The following is a 7116-nucleotide window of genomic DNA, read 5'->3' as shown; positions in this document are numbered from 1 at the left end:
AATTTGCTACATTTTCACTCAGACGCCAGCATGCAATGGCCTACTCGTTTTGAATGACACAATAGTATGTTTTACATACACGGTGAAGCAGACTGTGCAACTTTTTTAAAAAAGTTTCTTGTTAATACGATGTAACGTGATGCAGTATATTTCACTGCAGTAATCCAATTTTGTTAATATGCCTGTCAATAATTTAGAATGTATACTTGTCTGGTTTTGTGCATACTTGTAACATTTGATCTATAAGGGTCAAACATTGATTAAGTGATGTTAGGACAAAGTGTGTGTGTGTGTTTGAAAGTAACCTGTACAGAGAACTCAGGTGAGACCCGTTGTTCTTGTGATACAGGTCAAAGGGTACTTTTGTGTTCTACGAAGCATCTGGAGCAACTCATTGTCTTTGAAATAGGGAGCACGCTCGGATCATTCATCAGTTACAAGGCATACCACTTAAAAGTTACACGTATAGGAGGAGGTACATTCTCTACAACACGAATTGTAGTTTTGTCTCACGTGTTGACGTAGATTTTGTCTAACTGGGACTAGAAATGCTCCTTGCTGATTAACGTCTGGATGTTCGTTACCTATCGGTTTAAGCAAACCCCACTGCTGTTGTTGAGACGCTGTGCACCAATAAGGGTCCAACACGTTGACGGCCTTCAGGCCAGGAAAGTCACAACATTTGCACACGAAGGACGCATTCACGCAAGTACCCCATGCTCCGTTTTGAAGTTTTAAAATGAAACATCTTTGAATTGTGTTGTGTTTTGAATTAGATGATTTTATTTCTTCATTAAAAGCTTGTATCAATTTACATCTGGAAGACTTCATTGAAAAGGACATTTCGTGTGAATTTTCTCTCGTCGTTAAGTAGATGGCCTTGCCGGGGGTTCGGTTCGATGCGGACTTTCACCTGTTTGGGATTGCGGGATCGAGATAAGGCGACACGGAGCTGGCCGTGCGAGAAGACCGCCGTCTGCAGATCGATTCCAACGTAATCGAACGTCTGTCCCTGCGCCTCCGTCGTCCATGCAGGGGGTCCGTAGGTTTGCAGCGCCCCCTGCATGAAAACAACGGAAAGTGCAGCGCTCATCACAGATAGATAAAGTTGTGCGCTTATATTTAAAATGTTATTCTTTTATAAGTTGATGTTGAAATCGAAAAGTGTTTGGCCAGTTGATGATTTCAATCAGATTGATTCATTTATTATGCACCACATATCCGAGCTTTTGTGGTCCTGTTGAGCTAAAGTTGGAAAAAGTCCGTGACTATAACTTCGCTCAATATTGTAAACGTGTTTCTGTTATTTAGTTATTGTTTAATACCAACTACTTCAGATAATGGGTTTCAAGATGTACTTGAATGGCACGTTCGTTGTTCCGGTGTTTAATGGCTTGGACGTCATGGCAAATGGCTTCCATCGATGTGGAAGTCAATGGTGGATGATAATTTGACATTTCAGTGTTGATTTGGAGTAGATTGTTTAACTGTTGCATACCAGGTGGTGAAATGCTTTGCCGAGTACCTGAACTGTTTGACCAAGTGAATTCATGAAGAGTTCGATACGAGTTTGAGCGTTAATATTTTTGCGGAACAACAAAGGTCGGATATTTTAAAGATTCCTGATCGTACGTTTATTGCGACAATGTTCAAGGGGAACACGTGTGGAGGAGAGTTCCGGGTGAAGTCTCCCCTTACCTGCCAACCATGGTGGCTGTCCGCTGATCACTCTCGCTTCGTCACAGCTACGAGCTGTAGGGACGGGATTCTCCACCCTGGCGCTGTTTTAATTCACAGCACCAAGAGCGGAGAGCCTCATCCCTGCAGTTCCCTCCTGTCGTGCCGCATCATTTACCGCGTAACGAGGCAACGTTTTCATGAGCAGTGCTTTCCACTACACACCCACACGAGCGAACCATGTGCAACAGTGTGCGTTTATACAGACACGAACAAACACGCGGTTGCACATACACACACGAGCGCTTACTTGCAGACATGGACGAGTGGAGATGCACGCACGAGTGTGGTCACCACCTGGCTAGCTACACTAGTCACGTGATAACTAGTATACTAAACTATACACTACACAATACACTACACAATACACTACTATACACTACACCAGGGGTGTCCAAAGTTTTTTTAGTGAGGGCCAAATACAGAAAAATAAACAAAAGGCCGGGCCACACACTTGAGGTGACATTAACATGTGAATACTGTGTATTTCTAACTCACCTATAATGTGAAGAACATTGCACTCAGTGGGAGCAGTGATGCTGTCCTTTGGATTGAAGGATGGCTGACATGTCAGGAGAAAGTTTGGTGGTTGAGACACGAAGGACTTCACAGAGATGGCTGTCAGTCATTCTGGTTCTCAGTCTGCTTTTCTGATTTAACAGAGAAAATGTTCGTTCACATATGTATGTTGAGCCGAACAGGCTCATCATTCTTTTTGCGTGGCGTCTCATTAGAGGAAACTTGGCATTATCCAAACTCTGATAGAAGTCAGGGAGGGAGAGAAGCTGATGTTGACTCTTCAGAGAATCATCACATTGCATTTCAATCAGTTCTAACTGCAGACTCTCTTCCACTTCTGCATCCACCAGGAAGGGGGTCGAGAACAGCTTGATTTGTTTTTCAATGACAGAAAAATCTTGGAAACGCTGGTTGAATTCTGTCACGAGAGATACAATCACAGACACATTTCTCCTGTTTAGCAGAATGGTCGGCCTTTGGAAAAGCATACTTGATTTCAAATAGCGCAGGGAAGTGTGCAGCATTAAAGCTTCGTAGTTGTGTCTCAAACAGGCAGAGCTTTGCACAGAAGGCTTTCATGTACGCATACAGGTGTGGCACCAGCTGTTCTTTGCCTTGTAGGTTCTTGTTCAGTGTATTCAGATGATGAGTAAGATCAACTAAAAATGCCAGGTCTGCCAGCCACAGAGGGTCACTCAGTTCATGAAGAGGTCGGCCCTTCTCTTTCAAAAACTGGTCGATTTCTGATCTCAGCGAATAAAACCGCTGCAGCACAGAGCCGCGGCTGAGCCAGCGCACATCAGAGTGGTAGAGTACATCCCCGTATTCAGCATCCACATCAGATAGGAAAGCTTGAAATTCTCTGTGGTACAGTCCTCTAGCTCGAATTATGTTGACAGTTTTTACAACGGTGTTCATCACATCGCCCAGCTGGACAGTCTTGGCACACAGTGCTTCTTGGTGGATTATACAGTGCATCCTAAAAGCCTCACCTACGCTCTCTTTTACCTTGGCGCACACCATCGATGCCATTCCTTTGCGCTCGCCCGTCATGGCCGGAGCTCCATCCGTTGTTACTCCATAGAGCTTGTCCCATTTAAGCCCCATCTTTTCAACTGCCTCTGACACAGCTTAAAAAATATCTCTACCCGTCGTTGTGCCTTTTAGGCTCATCATATCAAGCAGTTCCTCCGTACAGCAAAAATTATCATCTACTCCCCGCAAAAAAATTAACAGCTGCGCGGTGTCTGTGGCATGTGCTCTCATCGCATGCTATCGAGTAAAAATCAAAAGCACAAGCTTTGTCTCTCAGCTGAAGTTTCAAGTTAGCTGACAAGTCCTCGATTCTCTGCACCACTGTATTTCTGCATAAGCTCACGCTGTTGAAATCCTGCACTTTTTCCGGGCACATTATTTCTGTGACTTTGATGAGGCACTGCTTTATGAAATCACCGGGGGGGGGGGGGGGGTGGGGGAGGGGCTTGATCATATATCCGATTAATACAAATAGGGTGTACATTTAGATGCATGTCTGGATTAGAGATTAAATATAATTAAGTCTGGCGATTATGTTTAATGCAATGGGCAGTTGGAATAAACATGTTGGTGCTGGTGGATGAATGAGTGATGGACACACGCATGAGTGGGCAAACAAGCGAGTGAGTGGGCTTGAAGGCAACTGGCAGGGAAGTGATTGGATTGGTACAGTGAGTGGTCAAATATGTAATAATTGAGAGGATCAGTGATTCAAATTGTTGCTAAATCCGAGCGTTGTTCCAACCTCCCCAGACCATCCAACTTCAAACAGAATCTACTCCTTTGTAACAACATGGACGGACACATCAAGTGGGCTGAGATCTTGTATGACTATGATACCTGCATCACGTGGCTTATATGCAGAGGAGGGTCCTTGATCAATTAATTTTAGTAGACATGGCTTGGTGGTGATGGGAAGACGTAATGATCGAGTGTGGCAGAGACGATGGGTTTAGATCTGAGTTTCAGCCATCCTTGTTTAAACAGATGTCTCATTTAATAGTCTCAGCATGCCCACAAAAAAATGACTTGTAAAGTTTTACTGCTACGTGATGAATATTTCTCAATAGCAGGTCCTGTTGTGTGCTAAGAGGTAATTACAGGGATCTTAAAATTAGTTCTGTGAAACTCCATGTCCTTCGTTCTCTAATTCATTACTCGTCCTTTGAATGAATTTTCTGTTCTTCGTAGGCCGGGAGTCGTCTTGCCAGTCGACCTCATGTGGGGACATTATGGATAATGTGGACCCTTTCCCAGGCCAAGGTTACAAGCATCGCTCCCCAAAGGTGTGTATGGGATCTGTGGGGTCAAACACAACATTCTCTCCAAAACTAGCACACTGTCATAACACCATCACACCAAAATATCACTAAACCATCTCTCCACATCACCTTTCTCATCACACCACACCACCATCATTTAAATACTCCATCATAGAGCCTCATCATGTCTCTATACCATCACAAGACACCATCTCTATAGAACATTCCACTACTTCACTTCTTCATAAAACAACACCATCTCCCAACACCATCACCCAATCTCTCGACCATCCCACTCATGCAAGCACTTGAAGTGGTCATTTATTAACAATGAAGACAGAATGATATAAATCAGTCACATTAATTATTTATGTTAGTTGATTGGAAGTTGCCATTCCAGTTGCCCATTATGGGCACTGCAGTGAAATTTTTCATCATTATGGGCTTCCAGATCGTTAAAGTGGAACATGTGGAAACTATTGCCAGTGATGATTGTTGCCAACATATATCAAATCTTCACAGTCGATCACAGCCTTAAGTGCATGTATGGGGTTTGTGAGGATATTTGAGGATGTAACATGGATTTTGATTCTGTAGGAGTTTGGGATATTTAGACGTTATGGCTACACGTACAATGTGATCAAAGTATTGATGGATAAGGCCTTATGTTAACATCAGGTGATTGTGTATATTCATGTGTGTGCTAACCAAGTTTGAATGAGTGAACGTGGATGTCTGCATCTGTACACAGATGTGTGAGTATGTATTTGCATGTGCATGTCTGAATATTCCTGTGGTTATCTTTGCTTGAACAGAAGATAATTGGGGAGTTGAAAGACTTCCGCAGGGTGAAGCATCTCCAGGAGGAGAAGGACCTTGCAACGGAGAAACGCCTCATGGTAGAGGAGCGCCTATTTGAGGTGCAGTGGCTTGCCAGGGTGAAGTGCCGCAAAGAGGAGAAGTGCTTCCGAGACTATCTCCTCAAGAGGCGCCTCGTTAAAGGGAAGTGCTTCACGGATGCGAAGCGTCTTTGCGAAATGAAGTGTCTTGAAGAGAACCGTCTGGAGGAGGATGAGGAGAAGAAGTGTCTCACCAACATGAAGAGCGTCAAGGAGGAGAAGCGCCTCTTGGAGGAGAAGCACCTTGATGAGGAACAGTGCCACATCAGGACTGCTACCACCACCGCCGCCTTTCCGCACACCGTGCACCTGAAGGGTTTCACTCCCTTGTGTGTTCTATGGTGGGTCTGAAGAACTGATGGCCAAGCAAATGTCTTCCCACACACAGTGCACTTGAAGGGTTTCTCTCCTGTGTGAGTTCTCTGGTGCTGTGTCAAATTTCCAGTCCGATCCGTGCTGTATGCACGCTGGTCACATTGTTGACTTGTCGTACCGAGCTGCGCTGACTGCCTTTCCTCCATCAGACCAGCGCCAGCTGCAGACAGAAAAAAATAATATCCACACCATCTACACGACAGTATCGAGGCACAGAGGAATGCATATATAGTCACATGTGACTTACACGTCTATATTAATATATTTATGATGTAGTAAAAACGTTTCCCAAATTCATCACAGGGCTGTGATGGCACACAATGAGAGGGCAAATGGTTATAAACATGCCTGGAAGTCCTCGTATCTTCAAAATGAATGTTCACCCAAAACTCCGAGTACACAATTTCGGCTGTCTGGCTACAAACGGAATATTTATGAGAGCTAAATTCAGCTGACATAGCAAAGGATTTTGAAAACAATACTATTTGTGTTAGGCAGAAATGCATAAATTAATGTTCAATCGCAACTTAGAGGTGTGAATCCAGGCTCAAATGTCCTTAAATGCTGGGATGAACAGTTCCGACTTCAGCTGCATGTGTGTGCTGTGTTAACTTCCTGTTTCCATTCTTAAAAAGAGTTCCAGAGGAAAAGAAAAGTAAACTATTGTTATGATATAACCTCCGTGTTCAACAGATTTAATAGACGTTACTGCAAACACAAACTGTACACTGTCACTGGGTAAACAGGCGGTGGTGTGTCTAGAATCACGCCTGGCCACCTTCATCTGCTTGGCATGAATGCTTCCTCACTGCACCAAGTAATTGAGGATCAACGAACATAGCCGAGGCTAACTGGAGTTTGCGTGTCTCTCTCCGTGGTGAGATGTTAACTACCTCACCTGGTATACAGGAAGTCGTGGGTTCGATCCCGACGCTGACGCCTGCTGTATATTTGGAGTTTGCGCGTCACTCCGTTTAGCGTCTTTGACCGACAGACATTGACACACGTATTCTTGGTTCTTTCTGTAAAGTTACGTGGACAGAAAATAAGATTAACAGATAATACAATTACATTAAATAAAGACCACTTGTGTTGCAATCAAAACGTGTTTTTTTGCTTTATTTACTATTTTTTACGTTTGTTATGTTATTTTATTTTTCTATCTACGTGACTTTACCGAAAGAACCAAGAATATTAATTCCTGCAGTCACCAAAGTTTTAAGTCAAAACATTCACACAAGTTGTGTTGTTGTGGGCAGGTCGCTTCTGATAACAAGAGCGGTATAGCA

At 43.7% G+C, this 7116-nt stretch overlaps 1 long non-coding RNA gene across 1 annotated transcript; it reads right to left on the bottom strand.

Annotated features, from left to right (window-relative positions):
* Positions 1-4858: 4858 nt before the first annotated feature.
* On the bottom strand, positions 4859-6845 carry LOC142917364 (uncharacterized). The gene is made up of 2 exons (XR_012936974.1): positions 6726-6845; positions 4859-5987 (listed from the first exon to the last, which is right to left on the bottom strand). It is a non-coding gene; the product is annotated as an uncharacterized LOC142917364 (long non-coding RNA).
* Positions 6846-7116: the final 271 nt, after the last annotated feature.

This window comes from Petromyzon marinus, unplaced genomic scaffold (genome assembly GCF_048934315.1).
Source record: "Petromyzon marinus isolate PM22_M1 ecotype Great Lakes invasive population unplaced genomic scaffold, UKy_Petmar_22M1.pri1.0 PM_G_Scaffold_47, whole genome shotgun sequence".
Classification (NCBI taxonomy): Eukaryota; Metazoa; Chordata; class Hyperoartia; order Petromyzontiformes; family Petromyzontidae; genus Petromyzon; species Petromyzon marinus.
Note: the sequence above shows the minus strand (reverse complement) of the source record. Positions and strands in the feature narration are given on the sequence as shown.